The following is a 19711-nucleotide window of genomic DNA, read 5'->3' as shown; positions in this document are numbered from 1 at the left end:
AAGTCGGGACAAGTCGGGACGGGGACAGGGACAGGGATAGGAATGGTGCGAATGCACTGCAAACTACGCAGACACCTGGTGTGAGGCGAGGCGAGGCGAGGCGAGGAAGCCCACATCGCTACCAGTGGCGCCCTCCAGCACGACACTGCCACACCCCGCACAGGCCCTCCGCTGAACACCAGGGACAAGATGCGTCCTCCGCTAGTGTCGAAGGCTGCACGCGCCCAGCCGGACGTGTGTTAGGCTCGTGCCTGCTGACACCTTCGTGTGCTGCAGGCGGTGTCTTCGTCGCGTGTTTGGTGCTGCGCCTCGCAGCGTTCTCTCTTCTCTACTAGTTCCTGTAAGTTTATTGACGCTTTATTATGAATCGTGCTAACTCCGTACAGTGTGTTTTTGATAGGAACGCGGCTAGACCGTCGCCTTTTGATGTACACGAATGGGTATTTTCCGAATTGCGTATTCCCGAATCTGATTTGATCGGTATCCAGCTTGACTTTATTCAAAACTCTGTATTTTTGAAACTTCCGACCGCGGATTTTGTAGACAAGCTTGTTACCGAAAGTGGTGGAGTTAAGAAGTTTAAGCACGTGGACGGTGCTTTGTCTGATGTTTTGATTCTGCCGGCAGGCTTCGGCATTCGAAATGTGAAAGTTTATAATGTTCCGTTCGAATGCCCAAATGAGGCCATTGCTCGTAAACTCGGAGAATTTGGCACCGTGCTTAGTGTGGAGAATGATGTGTGGCCTGCAGGATTTAGGTACCGGGTTCTGAGTGGTGTTCGGACGGTCCGTGTAGATTTGAAGAAACATATACCGTCGTATTTGCTCATTGCTGGCACGCGCGCTTTCCTCAGCTATAGTGGGCAGCCGCAGACGTGCTCCGTGTGTGGCAAAACAGATCATTTGCGACAAACCTGCACTTTACGCAGGCCGGCTCAGCTGCCGCGCGAAGCTGCTGATACCTCCACGTATGCGGGCGCGTTGGTTGGACCCCCCTCGATCACCCCGCCCGACCGACCGGTTTCTGCCGCTCCTGCAGCTGAGGCTCCTGTGTCTGACAATGTGACTCCGCCCACAGTTGTCGTTCCCCCGGTTGTGTCAGAACAAAGTTTACCTGCCGATCACACCCCTCGCGAGGTCCGTATTGCTGATTTGCCAGCCGTCAGTGTTTCGGACGTGCCCGTTCCGGAGACTTCTGAAATGTTGGTCGCGTCACCACGGCCGATTTCAGTCCCCGCCCCGCCGACAGACAAGCGGAAATTGCCGTCACAGCCGGGCCCGTCCACCGCCGGCGAGGCGGATGCTAGCGGTGCCGAAAGTGAGGTGTCCCAAGCTTCCACTCAGTCCGCCCCTGCCGATCCAAAACCGAAGCGTAAAAGGTCAAAGAAGCGTTCGAAAACGGCGCCCACTGAGGGCGTCGACGTCACCTTCGACCAGGCGGTTGAGGGACTGACGGATACTTTGGTCCAAGAGCGTCGCGACGCACCTTTCGTACACGGTCCACCTGTGTCGGTGCCCACCGCCCCCGCTTCCCGGCCCGTTCCGGACGCCGCACCTGCTCCTTCGGACACCATGCAGTGGTCTGATGATGTGGAGGAGGATCACTTTTTCTAGTTCCGCTTAAGTTACAGAGTCCACCCTGACGCGTGCATTCCACCAGTTACGCGTCCTCACCCTTAATATCAATCACATCCGAAGTGACCGTAAAGTTCACGCCCTCTTACACTTTTTGCAATCTGCTCGTTGCGATGTGGTTTTCCTTCAAGAAATAACAGCTGACGTTGTCCCGCATCTTACTGCCTATAATGTAATTCTTAATATTGATCCGGAAGCGACCTTTGGTACGGCTATTTTAATCACGCCCGGTTTAGAGTATAAACACGTAGAAATTTTACCGAATGGACGAGGGTTGGCATGTGTTATCTGCGACATATTTTTTGTTAACGTGTATGCCCCCTCTGGAACTGACAATAAACGTCTGAGGGATACTTTTTTCCATCATGATTTATGTCAGCTCTTCCATCGAAACCACCGACGGATCATCTTAGGTGGTGATTTTAATTGTGTCTTGCGTGATGCCGACCAGGAGCCGACGGCGAATAAGTGTCTTGCACTGCAAACTTTAGTTGACACTTTTAAACTTGAGGACACGTGGCTTTGTTTTAGTCCGACTGCTACAGGTTTTACTTATTTTTATCCTACTGGGCATAGTAGATTGGACAGATTTTATATATCGCCGGACCTCGCTGCTCAAATCTTGCAGGCAGAAGTTGCTCCCGTCGCTTTTTCGGATCATTGTGGTTATTTGTGTGCTTTTAATGTTCCGTCTGTTCGCCCAGAACGTTCGCGATCCTACTGGAAATTCAATGTTAGTGTTTTGGATGACGTCAGTCTTGTCGAACAGGTGCATTTGTTGTGGCACCAACTTCTTCAGAGCCGCCCACAGGCGGGTTCTACTGTCGATTGGTGGCTCCGTCACGCTAAACCGGCTATTCGTACTCTGCTCATTAATTACTGTCGTGACAAGGCCCATTGGGAAGTGATGACGGTCGCTTTCTATCGCGATTGTTTACAGGATTTAATTACTCGGGTTACCGACCGCCCTGAACTCCTTCCCACGTTACGGAAAATTAAGACGAAGATTTTAAACCATCTGCATCGGAAGGCACAGGGCTCTGTTGTCCGTAGCAGGCCTTTCGATCCCACTTTGGGGGAACCGCTTTCATTGTATCATTTACGACGGGCCCGTCTGCGGCGTGAAAAACTTTTATTCACCGACTGGATAACGCGTGACGGTCTTAGGACTTCAGATTGCCGGGTGATTCAGGACGAAATTTACGATCACTACTCTAATCTCTTTCAATCTCAACCTTTGAATGAAGCCTCCTTGCAGATGTTTTTACACGACCTGCCTTCTATTTTAACGCGTCAGGATAGACTTCTTTTAAATGAGCGTTTTACAGCTGCTGATGTTTCTGCCGCCGTTAAGGCTAGCCCGAAGGGAAAGGCCCCTGGCCATGACGGCATTCCTGTGGAATTTTATGTGAAATTTTCCGGTCTTTTAACTGATACTTTTGTTGCCATGGTGAATGAAATACATAATGGTCTCGATGTGCCGGAAGAATTTTTAGAGGGTCTCGTCGTCCTCATCCCGAAAACCACTGGCATCCCAAGTGCGGTGACTTTACGGCCGATCACACTCTTAAACGCCGATTATAAAATCATAGCACGCTGCTTTTCCCACCGTTTGCGGCCGGCGTTGAAGACCGTCATTAGTCCTTCTCAATCGTGTGCCGTACCTGGACGGAATATTTATGATGCTGTACTCGCGTATCGTGAGTGTATCGCTTCTGCCTCGTCACGCCGTGGCGGCCGGGCTGCGATACTTTCCATTGATTTTCATAACGCGTTTGATAGAATTAGTCACGAGTACTTGCGGCGGGTCATGTCTAAGTTTGGATTTGGTTTAACATTCACGCATGTGATATCTAACCTTCTGAAATCGGCTACATCCAGAATCCTTTTTCATGGCCAGGCCGGTGATGTCCTCAGGATGAACAGATCCGTCCGCCAAGGGTGCCCACTTTCCATGGGATTATTCGTTTTAGCGTTGGATCCTCTGATCCGTAAGATAACAAATGTTTGCCACGGTGTCCCGTTTGGTACGGGTTCGCTTGTCTGTCGGGCGTATGCGGACGACTTGGGTGTTTTTATCCAACGTCCCGATGATATTGATACGCTCCGCCTCATTCTTCACCAATTTGAAACGGCATCGGGTGCGGTTGTGAACCCCCGTAAGTCCATCTTACTGCCGCTTACTGCGACCATGAGGGCTGTCCGTCGTGATTGGTATACCGTAAGGTTGCGACATAAGATTCTCGGGATCCAGATGACTGCCAATGTACAACAAATGGCGGTGATAAATTGGCGCGCGGTGTTATATTCTGTACGAGCGGCGACTCAGGCTGCCGCCAAACGAAATTTGTCTTTGCTGGATAGAGCTTCGGTTGTAAATACCCAGGTGTTGGCCAAGGCCTGGTACTTGGCTCAAGTTTTGCCGGTGCCGAAGGAGATTGAACGGGCAATCAAGCATGCTGTTTCTTGGTTGGTCTGGCGAGGCGAAATCTTTAAAGTCGCCTACAATATTTGCACGCTCCCGCCGGACAGGGGCGGCGTCGGTATGGTTGATTTTCCTTCAAAGTGTGCTGCCCTTTTGCTCCACCGAACCAACCGTGTAATAGCCAATGCGGGGCTTAGCCCCACGTCGGTACTCTTCGACCTTTACCGCCCTGCTTCTCTCCGCGCGCCTGTCTCTGTCCAGGCTATCCCGTACAGATTGAATTTCGTTCGCCAGTATTTCCTCCACACTAGCTATCTGATAGGCGACGACCGGCGCAGGGGTAGCGTCAGCGCGATCGCAGAGGCCCTCCGCGGAACTCTGCCGACTAACAAATGGGAGTTGAGGCTGCCGCAATGCGATTGGCGGACGGTGTGGTCCAACATTTCCAGTAAATTGTTGACATCCGATGTTCGGGCCACCTGGTATAAAGTTGTGAATCGCACCGTTGCCACGAATGCGAAACTCCACGCAATCAATCTCCTCCCGAGTGGCCTCTGCGGGCGGTGCGCGGCTGAGGACACGATCGAACACCGTTTTGTGTGCCCCCAGTTTCAAGAGGTATGGGATGCCACCCGTGAGATGTTGGCATTGATCAATCGGACTACCCCGCGTGCCATACAGCCTTTGTATATCCTGGTTCCCGACTGGCGGCCGTATCCTGCCACCAAGAGAAACGCTACCGTGTGGATCGCTGCGCATGCTGCACATGCGATTTTTTCTCTTCGACTCATGGATCGCTTGCAGTTTTTGACGTATCTTTGGGACTACTATGGGCGGGAGAAACGTAACCCGCAGTATGTTTCCAATTATGCCCGATTTTTAGATGTACCTCTACGGACCGCCTTTACCAAATTACATATTTCTCTCCTGCCATGATTATGTACTTTCCATTCCACTGTTCCTTTTGGTGGAATGTGCGGAATGATATCATTGTTCTATTCTTGATGTATGACAGTTAATTTGTCTCACCGGCTCGACTAATCTTCCGCCATTTTGGGAGGTTGTCCTTAGGATTGCCATATTGGTTTTTTTTTTTCTCTCCTGGATTTGACGATTTGTTCCCTAATTGCTGACTTTTCCTAAATTTTTGTGACTATTGCAGGACTGTCAATTGCCTTGTCCCTGAACTGTGAGACGGTGCTTAAAGATATTTTGTGTTGAAACGGTTGCCTCTTGGGCACGGAAATCCAGCTTATCGAGAAGACGAAATATGTTTGCTGCTGCCGGAATTGTGTAGAATTCACCTTTACCGTGCGCCGGACATATTTGGCACGTATAGTGTGCTCGTTCGTGTGTGTTTTTTATTTTTAAATTTTCTTTGAGAGTCTCTTTACTTTTGCTTTTCTCTTGCGGCGGGAGGCCTCCGCTGCTGACTTGTGGTCATTGTCCTTCTAGAATGGTTTTTTATTTGTGTTTCGCGTTTGCGTTCTTCCTTCCTCACGTTATATCCACACCTTCAGCGGATGGTATTCCTTTCTCACATCGTTTTGGACATGTTTCCGCTGGCCACAATGGACCTTTGTTCTCCTAAAGGATCTCAACAAAAAAAAAAAAAAAAATAAAAATAAAAAAAAAAATAATAAATAAATAAAAAAAAAATAAAGAAAAAAAAAAGAAACCAATAAGAAAAATGCTGATCTCACACAAAAAAAAAAAAAAATAAAGAGAGTACAATACACCACCTTTTCCGTTATTCCCTGTTTCTTGGGTTGGGAGGGCGAGGGAGACACTGTGGCCGGGCCTCGGATTGCGACCCCCGCCCACTCTGCCTCCACCGCCACCCTGGCCTGCTCTTACAATGAAGTATATTTAGTTGAAAAAAAAAAATACTCTCAAAAAAAAAAAAAAAAAAAAAAAAGGTTCTCGTCCGATCACCGAAGTTAAGAATCATCGGGCCCGGCTAGTACTTGGATGGGTGACCGCCTGGGAAACCCGGGTGCTGTTGGCTCCCTTCCTTTTGTTTTTTTGTTATGTCGCCAGCCCAATTTTCAAACTACCTTTCTGTTGTGACAAAGATGCTTCCTTAAGCCTTTTTAAAAAAAAAAAAAAAAAAAAAAAAAAAAAAAAGTTCTCGTCCGATCACCGAAGTTAAGCATCATCGGGCCCGGCTAGTACTTGGATGGGTGACCGCCTGGGAAACCCGGGTGCTGTTGGCTCCCTTCCTGTTTTTTTTTTTTGTAATGTCGCCAGCCCAATTTTCAAACTACATTTCTGTTGTGACAAAGATGCTTCCTTAAGCCTTTTAAACTACTGTAATGGTACGAAAATGCAGTAATTAACTCAGTTTGAGGGAGAATGTGCTAACCAAGTTTGCCAAGAAGACTTTGAAAACGACAAAACAGTACGAATCGGCAGGAGATTTCTGAAATACGTCACCGCCTATTGTTGTGTAGGAGTGTAGAGTTCCAAATTTGATTTGTAACCACGAATTTATTCCTTAGTCGTCTCGTCTCGTCTCGTCTCGTCTCGTCCCGCAGACGTTTGTCGTGCTTGCGCTGTCATATGGACCACGACCCGAGCGGCAGCGAGCGGCAGTCGAGCAAAGTCGGGACAAGTCGGGACGGGGACAGGGACAGGGATAGGAATGGTGCGAATGCACTGCAAACTACGCAGACACCTGGTGTGAGGCGCGGCGAAGCGAGGCGAGGCGAGGAAGCCCACATCGCTACCAGTGGGCCCTCCAGCACGACACTGCCACACCCCGCACAGGCCCTCCGCTGAACACCAGGGACAAGATGCGTCCTCCGCTAGTGTCGAAGGCTACACGCGCCCAGCGAATGACAGGGGGTGCAACGAGCAGCAGTGCGTCTCACACACGCGGCGGTGCGCCCGCCAATTCGGCCGTCACTCTGCTGGGACGCCGGGCGCGCCTCCCCGCGCCGTCCTCGAGGAACTGGCGGTTGCGGAAGGAAGCGCTTTCGTCAAATGCGGCCGAAAACTAACATTTTGTGTGTTGGGATCAAAGCCGAACGCGAATTCTGCCGTGCTGCTACATTAGATGAGCGCCAACGGCCATACCATGATGAATACACCGGTTCTCGTCCGATCACCGAAGTTAAGCATCATCGGGCCCGGCTAGTACTTGGATGGGTGACCGCCTGGGAAACCCGGGTGCTGTTGGCTCCCTTCCTGTTTTTTTTTTTTGTAATGTCGCCAGCCCAATTTTCAAACTACCTTTCTGTTGTGACAAAGATGCTTCCTTAAGCCTTTTAAACTACTGTAATGGTACGAAAATGCAGTAATTAACTCAGTTTGAGGGAGAATGTGCTAACCAAGTTTGCCAAGAAGACTTTGAAAACGACAAAACAGTACGAATCGGCAGGTGATTTCTGAAATACGTCACCGCCTATTGTTGTGTAGGAGTGTAGAGTTCCAAATTTGATTTGTAACCACGAATTTATTCCTTAGTCGTCTCGTCTCGTCTCGTCTCGTCTCGTCCCGCAGACGTTTGTCGTGCTTGCGCTGTCATATGGACCACGACCCGAGCGGCAGCGAGCGGCAGTCGAGCAAAGTCGGGACAAGTCGGGACGGGGACAGGGACAGGGATAGGAATGGTGCGAATGCACTGCAAACTACGCAGACACCTGGTGTGAGAAGAGGCGAGGCGAGGCGAGGCGAGGCGAGGCGAGGAAGCCCACATCGCTACCAGTGGGCCCTCCAGCACGACACTGCCACACCCCGCACAGGCCCTCCGCTGAACCCAGGGACAAGATGCGTCCTCCGCTAGTGTCGAAGGCTACACGCGCCCAGCGAATGACAGGGGGTGCAACGAGCAGCAGTGCGTCTCACACACGCGGCGGTGCGCCCGCCAATTCGGCCGTCACTCTGCTGGGACGCCGGGCGCGCCTCCCCGCGCCGTCCTCGAGGAACTGGCGGTTGCGGAAGGAAGCGCTTTCGTCAAATGCGGCCGAAAACTAACATTTTGTGTGTTGGGATCAAAGCCGAACGCGAATTCTGCCGTGCTGCTACATTAGATGAGCGCCAACGGCCATACCATGATGAATACACCGGTTCTCGTCCGATCACCGAAGTTAAGCATCATCGGGCCCGGCTAGTACTTGGATGGGTGACCGCCTGGGAAACCCGGGTGCTGTTGGCTCCCTTCCTGTTTTTTTTTTTGTAATGTCGCCAGCCCAATTTTCAAACTACATTTCTGTTGTGACAAAGATGCTTCCTTAAGCCTTTTAAACTACTGTAATGGTACGAAAATGCAGTAATTAACTCAGTTTGAGGGAGAATGTGCTAACCAAGTTTGCCAAGAAGACTTTGAAAACGACAAAACAGTACGAATCGGCAGGAGATTTCTGAAATACGTCACCGCCTATTGTTGTGTAGGAGTGTAGAGTCCAAATTTGATTTGTAACCACGAATTTATTCCTTAGTCGTCTCGTGTCGTCTCGTCTCGTCTCGTCCCGCAGACGTTTGTCGTGCTTGCGCTGTCATATGGACCACGACCCGAGCGGCAGCGAGCGGCAGTCGAGCAAAGTCGGGACAAGTCGGGACGGGGACAGGGACAGGGATAGGAATGGTGCGAATGCACTGCAAACTACGCAGACACCTGGTGTGAGGCGCGGCGAAGCGAGGCGAGGAGAGGAAGCCCACATCGCTACCAGTGGGCCCTCCAGCACGACACTGCCACACCCCGCATAGGCCCTCCGCTGAACACCAGGGACAAGATGCGTCCTCCGCTAGTGTCGAAGGCTACACGCGCCCAGCGAATGACAGGGGGTGCAACGAGCAGCAGTGCGTCTCACACACGCGGCGGTGCGCCCGCCAATTCGGCCGTCACTCTGCTGGGACGCCGGGCGCGCCTCCCCGCGCCGTCCTCGAGGAACTGGCGGTTGCGGAAGGAAGCGCTTTCGTCAAATGCGGCCGAAAACTAACATTTTGTGTGTGTGAGAAAAGCCGAACGCGAATTCTGCCGTGCTCCTACATTAGATGAGCGCCAACGGCCATACCATGATGAATACACCGGTTCTCGTCCGATCACCGAAGTTAAGTATCATCGGGCCCGGCTAGTACTTGGATGGGTGACCGCCTGGGAAACCCGGGTGCTGTTGGCTCCCTTCCTGTTTTTTTTTTTTTGTAATGTCGCCAGCCCAATTTTCAAACTACCTTTCTGTTGTGACAAAGATGCTTCCTTAAGCCTTTTAAACTACTGTAATGGTACGAAAATGCAGTAATTAACTCAGTTTGAGGGAGAATGTGCTAACCAAGTTTGCCAAGAAGACTTTGAAAACGACAAAACAGTACGAATCGGCAGGTGATTTCTGAAATACGTCACCGCCTATTGTTGTGTAGGAGTGTAGAGTTCCAAATTTGATTTGTAACCACGAATTTATTCCTTAGTCGTCTCGTCTCGTCTCGTCTCGTCTCGTCCCGCAGACGTTTGTCGTGCTTGCGCTGTCATATGGACTACGACCCGAGCGGCAGCGAGCGGCAGTCGAGCAAAGTCGGGACAAGTCGGGACGGGGACAGGGACAGGGATAGGAATGGTGCGAATGCACTGCAAACTACGTAGACACCTGGTGTGAGAAGAGGCGAGGCGAGGCGAAGCGAGGCGAGGCGAGGAAGCCCACATCGCTACCAGTGGGCCCTCCAGCACGACACTGCCACACCCCGCACAGGCCCTCCGCTGAACACCAGGGACAAGATGCGTCCTCCGCTAGTGTCGAAGGCTACACGCGCCCAGCGAATGACAGGGGGTGCAACGAGCAGCAGTGCGTCTCACACACGCGGCGGTGCGCCCGCCAATTCGGCCGTCACTCTGCTGGGACGCCGGGCGCGCCTCCCCGCGCCGTCCTCGAGGAACTGGCGGTTGCGGAAGGAAGCGCTTTCGTCAAATGCGGCCGAAAACTAACATTTTGTGTGTTGGGAGAAAAGCCGAACGCGAATTCTGCCGTGCTGCTACATTAGATGAGCGCCAACGGCCATACCATGATGAATACACCGGTTCTCGTCCGATCACCGAAGTTAAGCATCATCGGGCCCGGCTAGTACTTGGATGGGTGACCGCCTGGGAAACCCGGGTGCTGTTGGCTCCCTTCCTGTTTTTTTTTTTTTTGTAATGTCGCCAGCCAATTTTCAAACTACCTTTCTGTTGTGACAAAGATGCTTCCTTAAGCCTTTTAAACTACTGTAATGGTACGAAAATGCAGTAATTAACTCAGTTTGAGGGAGAATGTGCTAACCAAGTTTGCCAAGAAGACTTTGAAAACGACAAAACAGTACGAATCGGCAGGTGATTTCTGAAATACGTCACCGCCTATTGTTGTGTAGGAGTGTAGAGTTCCAAATTTGATTTGTAACCACGAATTTATTCCTTAGTCGTCTCGTCTCGTCTCGTCTCGTCTCGTCCCGCAGACGTTTGTCGTGCTTGCGCTGTCATATGGACCACGACCCGAGCGGCAGCGAGCGGCAGTCGAGCAAAGTCGGGACAAGTCGGGACGGGGACAGGGACAGGGATAGGAATGGTGCGAATGCACTGCAAACTACGCAGACACCTGGTGTGAGAAGAGGCGAGGCGAGGCGAGGCGAGGCGAGGCGAGGAAGCCCACATCGCTACCAGTGGGCCCTCCAGCACGACACTGCCACACCCCGCACAGGCCCTCCGCTGAACACCAGGGACAAGATGCGTCCTCCGCTAGTGTCGAAGGCTACACGCGCCCAGCGAATGACAGGGGGTGCAACGAGCAGCAGTGCGTCTCACACACGCGGCGGTGCGCCCGCCAATTCGGCCGTCACTCTGCTGGGACGCCGGGCGCGCCTCCCCGCGCCGTCCTCGAGGAACTGGCGGTTGCGGAAGGAAGCGCTTTCGTCAAATGCGGCCGAAAACTAACATTTTGTGTGTTGGGAGAAAAGCCGAACGCGAATTCTGCCGTGCTCCTACATTAGATGAGCGCCAACGGCCATACCATGATGAATACACCGGTTCTCGTCCGATCACCGAAGTTAAGCATCATCGGGCCCGGCTAGTACTTGGATGGGTGATCGCCTGGGAAACCCGGGTGCTGTTGGCTCCCTTCCTGTTTTTTTTTTTTTTGTAATGTCGCCAGCCCAATTTTCAAACTACATTTCTGTTGTGACAAAGATGCTTCCTTAAGCCTTTTAAACTACTGTAATGGTACGAAAATGCAGTAATTAACTCAGTTTGAGGGAGAATGTGCTAACCAAGTTTGCCAAGAAGACTTTGAAAACGACAAAACAGTACGAATCGGCAGGTGATTTCTGAAATACGTCACCGCCTATTGTTGTGTAGGAGTGTAGAGTTCCAAATTTGATTTGTAACCACGAATTTATTCCTTAGTCGTCTCGTCTCGTCTCGTCTCGTCTCGTCCCGCAGACGTTTGTCGTGCTTGCGCTGTCATATGGACCACGACCCGAGCGGCAGCGAGCGGCAGTCGAGCAAAGTCGGGACAAGTCGGGACGGGGACAGGGACAGGGATAGGAATGGTGCGAATGCACTGCAAACTACGCAGACACCTGGTGTGAGGCGCGGCGAAGCGAGGCGAGGAGAGGAAGCCCACATCGCTACCAGTGGGCCCTCCAGCACGACACTGCCACACCCCGCATAGGCCCTCCGCTGAACACCAGGGACAAGATGCGTCCTCCGCTAGTGTCGAAGGCTACACGCGCCCAGCGAATGACAGGGGGTGCAACGAGCAGCAGTGCGTCTCACACACGCGGCGGTGCGCCCGCCAATTCGGCCGTCACTCTGCTGGGACGCCGGGCGCGCCTCCCCGCGCCGTCCTCGAGGAACTGGCGGTTGCGGAAGGAAGCGCTTTCGTCAAATGCGGCCGAAAACTAACATTTTGTGTGTGTGAGAAAAGCCGAACGCGAATTCTGCCGTGCTCCTACATTAGATGAGCGCCAACGGCCATACCATGATGAATACACCGGTTCTCGTCCGATCACCGAAGTTAAGTATCATCGGGCCCGGCTAGTACTTGGATGGGTGACCGCCTGGGAAACCCGGGTGCTGTTGGCTCCCTTCCTGTTTTTTTTTTTTTGTAATGTCGCCAGCCCAATTTTCAAACTACCTTTCTGTTGTGACAAAGATGCTTCCTTAAGCCTTTTAAACTACTGTAATGGTACGAAAATGCAGTAATTAACTCAGTTTGAGGGAGAATGTGCTAACCAAGTTTGCCAAGAAGACTTTGAAAACGACAAAACAGTACGAATCGGCAGGTGATTTCTGAAATACGTCACCGCCTATTGTTGTGTAGGAGTGTAGAGTTCCAAATTTGATTTGTAACCACGAATTTATTCCTTAGTCGTCTCGTCTCGTCTCGTCTCGTCTCGTCCCGCAGACGTTTGTCGTGCTTGCGCTGTCATATGGACTACGACCCGAGCGGCAGCGAGCGGCAGTCGAGCAAAGTCGGGACAAGTCGGGACGGGGACAGGGACAGGGATAGGAATGGTGCGAATGCACTGCAAACTACGTAGACACCTGGTGTGAGAAGAGGCGAGGCGAGGCGAAGCGAGGCGAGGCGAGGAAGCCCACATCGCTACCAGTGGGCCCTCCAGCACGACACTGCCACACCCCGCACAGGCCCTCCGCTGAACACCAGGGACAAGATGCGTCCTCCGCTAGTGTCGAAGGCTACACGCGCCCAGCGAATGACAGGGGGTGCAACGAGCAGCAGTGCGTCTCACACACGCGGCGGTGCGCCCGCCAATTCGGCCGTCACTCTGCTGGGACGCCGGGCGCGCCTCCCCGCGCCGTCCTCGAGGAACTGGCGGTTGCGGAAGGAAGCGCTTTCGTCAAATGCGGCCGAAAACTAACATTTTGTGTGTTGGGAGAAAAGCCGAACGCGAATTCTGCCGTGCTGCTACATTAGATGAGCGCCAACGGCCATACCATGATGAATACACCGGTTCTCGTCCGATCACCGAAGTTAAGCATCATCGGGCCCGGCTAGTACTTGGATGGGTGACCGCCTGGGAAACCCGGGTGCTGTTGGCTCCCTTCCTGTTTTTTTTTTTTTTGTAATGTCGCCAGCCAATTTTCAAACTACCTTTCTGTTGTGACAAAGATGCTTCCTTAAGCCTTTTAAACTACTGTAATGGTACGAAAATGCAGTAATTAACTCAGTTTGAGGGAGAATGTGCTAACCAAGTTTGCCAAGAAGACTTTGAAAACGACAAAACAGTACGAATCGGCAGGTGATTTCTGAAATACGTCACCGCCTATTGTTGTGTAGGAGTGTAGAGTTCCAAATTTGATTTGTAACCACGAATTTATTCCTTAGTCGTCTCGTCTCGTCTCGTCTCGTCTCGTCCCGCAGACGTTTGTCGTGCTTGCGCTGTCATATGGACCACGACCCGAGCGGCAGCGAGCGGCAGTCGAGCAAAGTCGGGACAAGTCGGGACGGGGACAGGGACAGGGATAGGAATGGTGCGAATGCACTGCAAACTACGCAGACACCTGGTGTGAGAAGAGGCGAGGCGAGGCGAGGCGAGGCGAGGCGAGGAAGCCCACATCGCTACCAGTGGGCCCTCCAGCACGACACTGCCACACCCCGCACAGGCCCTCCGCTGAACACCAGGGACAAGATGCGTCCTCCGCTAGTGTCGAAGGCTACACGCGCCCAGCGAATGACAGGGGGTGCAACGAGCAGCAGTGCGTCTCACACACGCGGCGGTGCGCCCGCCAATTCGGCCGTCACTCTGCTGGGACGCCGGGCGCGCCTCCCCGCGCCGTCCTCGAGGAACTGGCGGTTGCGGAAGGAAGCGCTTTCGTCAAATGCGGCCGAAAACTAACATTTTGTGTGTTGGGAGAAAAGCCGAACGCGAATTCTGCCGTGCTCCTACATTAGATGAGCGCCAACGGCCATACCATGATGAATACACCGGTTCTCGTCCGATCACCGAAGTTAAGCATCATCGGGCCCGGCTAGTACTTGGATGGGTGATCGCCTGGGAAACCCGGGTGCTGTTGGCTCCCTTCCTGTTTTTTTTTTTTTTGTAATGTCGCCAGCCCAATTTTCAAACTACATTTCTGTTGTGACAAAGATGCTTCCTTAAGCCTTTTAAACTACTGTAATGGTACGAAAATGCAGTAATTAACTCAGTTTGAGGGAGAATGTGCTAACCAAGTTTGCCAAGAAGACTTTGAAAACGACAAAACAGTACGAATCGGCAGGTGATTTCTGAAATACGTCACCGCCTATTGTTGTGTAGGAGTGTAGAGTTCCAAATTTGATTTGTAACCACGAATTTATTCCTTAGTCGTCTCGTCTCGTCTCGTCTCGTCTCGTCCCGCAGACGTTTGTCGTGCTTGCGCTGTCATATGGACCACGACCCGAGCGGCAGCGAGCGGCAGTCGAGCAAAGTCGGGACAAGTCGGGACGGGGACAGGGACAGGGATAGGAATGGTGCGAATGCACTGCAAACTACGCAGACACCTGGTGTGAGAAGAGGCGAGGCGAGGCGAGGCGAGGCGAGGCGAGGAAGCCCACATCGCTACCAGTGGGCCCTCCAGCACGACACTGCCACACCCCGCACAGGCCCTCCGCTGAACACCAGGGACAAGATGCGTCCTCCGCTAGTGTCGAAGGCTACACGCGCCCAGCGAATGACAGGGGGTGCAACGAGCAGCAGTGCGTCTCACACACGCGGCGGTGCGCCCGCCAATTCGGCCGTCACTCTGCTGGGACGCCGGGCGCGCCTCCCCGCGCCGTCCTCGAGGAACTGGCGGTTGCGGAAGGAAGCGCTTTCGTCAAATGCGGCCGAAAACTAACATTTTGTGTGTTGGGAGAAAAGCCGAACGCGAATTCTGCCGTGCTCCTACATTAGATGAGCGCCAACGGCCATACCATGATGAATACACCGGTTCTCGTCCGATCACCGAAGTTAAGCATCATCGGGCCCGGCTAGTACTTGGATGGGTGATCGCCTGGGAAACCCGGGTGCTGTTGGCTCCCTTCCTGTTTTTTTTTTTTTTGTAATGTCGCCAGCCCAATTTTCAAACTACATTTCTGTTGTGACAAAGATGCTTCCTTAAGCCTTTTAAACTACTGTAATGGTACGAAAATGCAGTAATTAACTCAGTTTGAGGGAGAATGTGCTAACCAAGTTTGCCAAGAAGACTTTGAAAACGACAAAACAGTACGAATCGGCAGGTGATTTCTGAAATACGTCACCGCCTATTGTTGTGTAGCAGTGTAGAGTTCCAAATTTGATTTGTAACCACGAATTTATTCCTTAGTCGTCTCGTCTCGTCTCGTCTCGTCTCGTCCCGCAGACGTTTGTCGTGCTTGCGCTGTCATATGGACCACGACCCGAGCGGCAGCGAGCGGCAGTCGAGCAAAGTCGGGACAAGTCGGGACGGGGACAGGGACAGGGATAGGAATGGTGCGAATGCACTGCAAACTACGCAGACACCTGGTGTGAGGCGCGGCGAAGCGTGGCGAGGCGAGGAAGCCCACATCGCTACCAGTGGGCCCTCCAGCACGACACTGCCACACCCCGCACAGGCCCTCCGCTGAACACCAGGGACAAGATGCGTCCTCCGCTAGTGTCGAAGGCTACACGCGCCCAGCGAATGACAGGGGGTGCAACGAGCAGCAGTGCGTCTCACACACGCGGCGGTGCGCCCGCCAATTCGGCCGTCACTCTGCTGGGACGCCGGGCGCGCCTCCCCGCGCCGTCCTCGAGGAACTGGCGGTTGCGGAAGGAAGCGCTTTCGTCAAATGCGGCCGAAAACTAACATTTTGTGTGTGTGAGAAAAGCCGAACGCGAATTCTGCCGTGCTTCTACATTAGATGAGCGCCAACGGCCATACCATGATGAATACACCGGTTCTCGTCCGATCACCGAAGTTAAGCATCATCGGGCCCGGCTAGTACTTGGATGGGTGACCGCCTGGGAAACCCGGGTGCTGTTGGCTCCCTTCCCGTTTTTTTTTTTTGTTATGTTGCCAGCCCAATTTTCAAACTACGTTTCTGTTGTGACAAAGATGCTTACTTAAGCCTTTTAAACTACTGTAATGGTACGAAAATGCAGTAATTAACTCAGTTTGAGGGAGAATGTGCTAACCAAGTTTGCCAAGAAGACTTTGAAAACGACAAAACAGTACGAATTGGCAGGTGATTTCTGAAATACGTCACCGCCTATTGTTGTGTAGGAATGTAGAGTTCCAAATTTGATTTGTAACCACGAATTTATTCCTTAGTCGTCTCGTCTCGTCTCGTCTCGTCTCGTCTCGTCCCGCAGACGTTTGTCGTGCTTGCGCTGTCATATGGACCACGACCCGAGCGGCAGCGAGCGGCAGTCGAGCAAAGTCGGGACAAGTCGGGACGGGGACAGGGACAGGGATAGGAATGGTGCGAATGCACTGCAAACACCGCAGACACCTGGTGTGAGGCGAGGCGAGGCGTGGCGAGGCGAGGCGAGGAAGCCCACATCGCTACCAGTGGGCCTTCCAGCACGACACTGCCACACCCCGCACAGGCCCTCCGCTGAACACCAGGGACAAGATGCGTCCTCCGCTAGTGTCGAAGGCTGAACGCGCCCAGCGAATGACAGGGGGTGCAACGAGCAGCAGTGCGTCTCACACACGCGGCGGTGCGCCCGCCAATTCGGCCGTCAATCTGCTGGGACGCCGGGCGCGCCTCCCCGCGCCGTCCTCGAGGAACTGGCGGTTGCGGAAGGAAGCGCTTTCGTCAAATGCGGCCGAAAACTAACATTTTGTGTGTTGGGAGAAAAGCCGAACGCGAATTCTGCCGTGCTCCTACATTAGATGAGCGCCAACGGCCATACCATGATGAATACACCGGTTCTCGTCCGATCACCGAAGTTAAGCATCATCGGGCCCGGCTAGTACTTGGATGGGTGACCGCCTGGGAAACCCGGGTGCTGTTGGCTCCCTTCCTGTTTTTTTTTTTTTGTAATGTCGCCAGCCCAATTTTCAAACTACCTTTCTGTTGTGACAAAGATGCTTACTTAAGCCTTTTAAACTACTGTAATGGTACGAAAATGCAGTAATTAACTCAGTTTGAGGGAGAATGTGCTAACCAAGTTTGCCAAGAAGACTTTGAAAACGACAAAACAGTACGAATCGGCAGGTGATTTCTGAAATACGTCACCGCCTATTGTTGTGTAGGAGTGTAGAGTTCCAAATTTGATTTGTAACCACGAATTTATTCCTTAGTCGTCTCGTCTCGTCTCGTCTCGTCTCGTCCCGCAGACGTTTGTCGTGCTTGCGCTGTCATATGGACTACGACCCGAGCGGCAGCGAGCGGCAGTCGACCAAAGTCGGGACAAGTCGGGACGGGGACAGGGACAGGGATAGGAATGGTGCGAATGCACTGCAAACTACGCAGACACCTGGTGTGAGAAGAGGCGAGGCGAGGCGAGGCGAGGCGAGGCGAGGAAGCCCACATCGCTACCAGTGGGCCCTCCAGCACGACACTGCCACACCCCGCACAGGCCCTCCGCTGAACACCAGGGACAAGATGCGTCCTCCGCTAGTGTCGAAGGCTACACGCGCCCAGCGAATGACAGGGGGTGCAACGAGCAGCAGTGCGTCTCACACACGCGGCGGTGCGCCCGCCAATTCGGCCGTCACTCTGCTGGGACGCCGGGCGCGCCTCCCCGCGCCGTCCTCGAGGAACTGGCGGTTGCGGAAGGAAGCGCTTTCGTCAAATGCGGCCGAAAACTAACATTTTGTGTGTTGGGAGAAAAGCCGAACGCGAATTCTGCCGTGCTCCTACATTAGATGAGCGCCAACGGCCATACCATGATGAATACACCGGTTCTCGTCCGATCACCGAAGTTAAGCATCATCGGGCCCGGCTAGTACTTGGATGGGTGATCGCCTGGGAAACCCGGGTGCTGTTGGCTCCCTTCCTGTTTTTTTTTTTTTGTAATGTCGCCAGCCCAATTTTCAAACTACATTTCTGTTGTGACAAAGATGCTTCCTTAAGCCTTTTAAACTACTGTAATGGTACGAAAATGCAGTAATTAACTCAGTTTGAGGGAGAATGTGCTAACCAAGTTTGCCAAGAAGACTTTGAAAACGACAAAACAGTACGAATCGGCAGGTGATTTCTGAAATACGTCACCGCCTATTGTTGTGTAGCAGTGTAGAGTTCCAAATTTGATTTGTAACCACGAATTTATTCCTTAGTCGTCTCGTCTCGTCTCGTCTCGTCTCGTCCCGCAGACGTTTGTCGTGCTTGCGCTGTCATATGGACCACGACCCGAGCGGCAGCGAGCGGCAGTCGAGCAAAGTCGGGACAAGTCGGGACGGGGACAGGGACAGGGATAGGAATGGTGCGAATGCACTGCAAACTACGCAGACACCTGGTGTGAGGCGCGGCGAAGCGTGGCGAGGCGAGGAAGCCCACATCGCTACCAGTGGGCCCTCCAGCACGACACTGCCACACCCCGCACAGGCCCTCCGCTGAACACCAGGGACAAGATGCGTCCTCCGCTAGTGTCGAAGGCTACACGCGCCCAGCGAATGACAGGGGGTGCAACGAGCAGCAGTGCGTCTCACACACGCGGCGGTGCGCCCGCCAATTCGGCCGTCACTCTGCTGGGACGCCGGGCGCGCCTCCCCGCGCCGTCCTCGAGGAACTGGCGGTTGCGGAAGGAAGCGCTTTCGTCAAATGCGGCCGAAAACTAACATTTTGTGTGTGTGAGAAAAGCCGAACGCGAATTCTGCCGTGCTTCTACATTAGATGAGCGCCAATGGCCATACCATGATGAATACACCGGTTCTCGTCCGATCACCGAAGTTAAGCATCATCGGGCCCGGCTAGTACTTGGATGGGTGACCGCCTGGGTCAACCCGGGTGCTGTTGGCTCCCTTCCCGTTTTTTTTTTTTGTTATGTTGCCAGCCCAATTTTCAAACTACGTTTCTGTTGTGACAAAGATGCTTACTTAAGCCTTTTAAACTACTGTAATGGTACGAAAATGCAGTAATTAACTCAGTTTGAGGGAGAATGTGCTAACCAAGTTTGCCAAGAAGACTTTGAAAACGACAAAACAGTACGAATTGGCAGGTGATTTCTGAAATACGTCACCGCCTATTGTTGTGTAGGAATGTAGAGTTCCAAATTTGATTTGTAACCACGAATTTATTCCTTAGTCGTCTCGTCTCGTCTCGTCTCGTCTCGTCCCGCAGACGTTTGTCGTGCTTGCGCTGTCATATGGACCACGACCCGAGCGGCAGCGAGCGGCAGTCGAGCAAAGTCGGGACAAGTCGGGACGGGGACAGGGACAGGGATAGGAATGGTGCGAATGCACTGCAAACACCGCAGACACCTGGTGTGAGGCGAGGCGAGGCGTGGCGAGGCGAGGCGAGGAAGCCCACATCGCTACCAGTGGGCCTTCCAGCACGACACTGCCACACCCCGCACAGGCCCTCCGCTGAACACCAGGGACAAGATGCGTCCTCCGCTAGTGTCGAAGGCTACACGCGCCCAGCGAATGACAGGGGGTGCAACGAGCAGCAGTGCGTCTCACACACGCGGCGGTGCGCCCGCCAATTCGGCCGTCACTCTGCTGGGACGCCGGGCGCGCCTCCCCGCGCCGTCCTCGAGGAACTGGCGGTTGCGGAAGGAAGCGCTTTCGTCAAATGCG

General features: G+C 53.1%; 13 non-coding genes across 13 annotated transcripts; all 13 read left to right on the top strand.

The window, feature by feature from the left end:
- Window positions 1–7123: 7123 nt before the first annotated feature.
- On the top strand, window positions 7124–7242 carry LOC126155708 (5S ribosomal RNA). Its single transcript, XR_007533151.1, has one exon. It is a non-coding gene; the product is annotated as a 5S ribosomal RNA (ribosomal RNA).
- An 857-nt stretch (window positions 7243–8099) lies between these two features.
- LOC126155706 (5S ribosomal RNA) lies at window positions 8100–8218 on the top strand. The gene has a single exon (XR_007533150.1). It is a non-coding gene; the product is annotated as a 5S ribosomal RNA (ribosomal RNA).
- Window positions 8219–9063: 845 nt separating this feature from the next.
- Window positions 9064–9182, top strand: LOC126155842 (5S ribosomal RNA). The gene has a single exon (XR_007533277.1). It is a non-coding gene; the product is annotated as a 5S ribosomal RNA (ribosomal RNA).
- Window positions 9183–10041: 859 nt separating this feature from the next.
- On the top strand, window positions 10042–10160 carry LOC126155705 (5S ribosomal RNA). Its single transcript, XR_007533149.1, has one exon. It is a non-coding gene; the product is annotated as a 5S ribosomal RNA (ribosomal RNA).
- Window positions 10161–11019: 859 nt separating this feature from the next.
- On the top strand, window positions 11020–11138 carry LOC126155885 (5S ribosomal RNA). The gene has a single exon (XR_007533317.1). It is a non-coding gene; the product is annotated as a 5S ribosomal RNA (ribosomal RNA).
- Window positions 11139–11987: 849 nt separating this feature from the next.
- LOC126155841 (5S ribosomal RNA) lies at window positions 11988–12106 on the top strand. The gene has a single exon (XR_007533276.1). It is a non-coding gene; the product is annotated as a 5S ribosomal RNA (ribosomal RNA).
- Window positions 12107–12965: 859 nt separating this feature from the next.
- LOC126155703 (5S ribosomal RNA) lies at window positions 12966–13084 on the top strand. Its single transcript, XR_007533147.1, has one exon. It is a non-coding gene; the product is annotated as a 5S ribosomal RNA (ribosomal RNA).
- An 859-nt stretch (window positions 13085–13943) lies between these two features.
- LOC126155884 (5S ribosomal RNA) lies at window positions 13944–14062 on the top strand. Its single transcript, XR_007533316.1, has one exon. It is a non-coding gene; the product is annotated as a 5S ribosomal RNA (ribosomal RNA).
- An 860-nt stretch (window positions 14063–14922) lies between these two features.
- LOC126155881 (5S ribosomal RNA) lies at window positions 14923–15041 on the top strand. The gene has a single exon (XR_007533314.1). It is a non-coding gene; the product is annotated as a 5S ribosomal RNA (ribosomal RNA).
- An 849-nt stretch (window positions 15042–15890) lies between these two features.
- Window positions 15891–16009, top strand: LOC126155702 (5S ribosomal RNA). Its single transcript, XR_007533146.1, has one exon. It is a non-coding gene; the product is annotated as a 5S ribosomal RNA (ribosomal RNA).
- An 858-nt stretch (window positions 16010–16867) lies between these two features.
- LOC126155700 (5S ribosomal RNA) lies at window positions 16868–16986 on the top strand. Its single transcript, XR_007533145.1, has one exon. It is a non-coding gene; the product is annotated as a 5S ribosomal RNA (ribosomal RNA).
- Window positions 16987–17845: 859 nt separating this feature from the next.
- LOC126155880 (5S ribosomal RNA) lies at window positions 17846–17964 on the top strand. Its single transcript, XR_007533313.1, has one exon. It is a non-coding gene; the product is annotated as a 5S ribosomal RNA (ribosomal RNA).
- Window positions 17965–18812: 848 nt separating this feature from the next.
- LOC126155286 (5S ribosomal RNA) lies at window positions 18813–18932 on the top strand. Its single transcript, XR_007532788.1, has one exon. It is a non-coding gene; the product is annotated as a 5S ribosomal RNA (ribosomal RNA).
- Window positions 18933–19711: the final 779 nt, after the last annotated feature.

This window comes from Schistocerca cancellata, unplaced genomic scaffold (genome assembly GCF_023864275.1).
Source record: "Schistocerca cancellata isolate TAMUIC-IGC-003103 unplaced genomic scaffold, iqSchCanc2.1 HiC_scaffold_1100, whole genome shotgun sequence".
Lineage (NCBI taxonomy): Eukaryota > Metazoa > Arthropoda > Insecta > Orthoptera > Acrididae > Schistocerca > Schistocerca cancellata.
The sequence above is the reverse complement of the archived record's forward strand: the minus strand, read 5'-3'. Positions and strand labels throughout refer to the sequence as shown.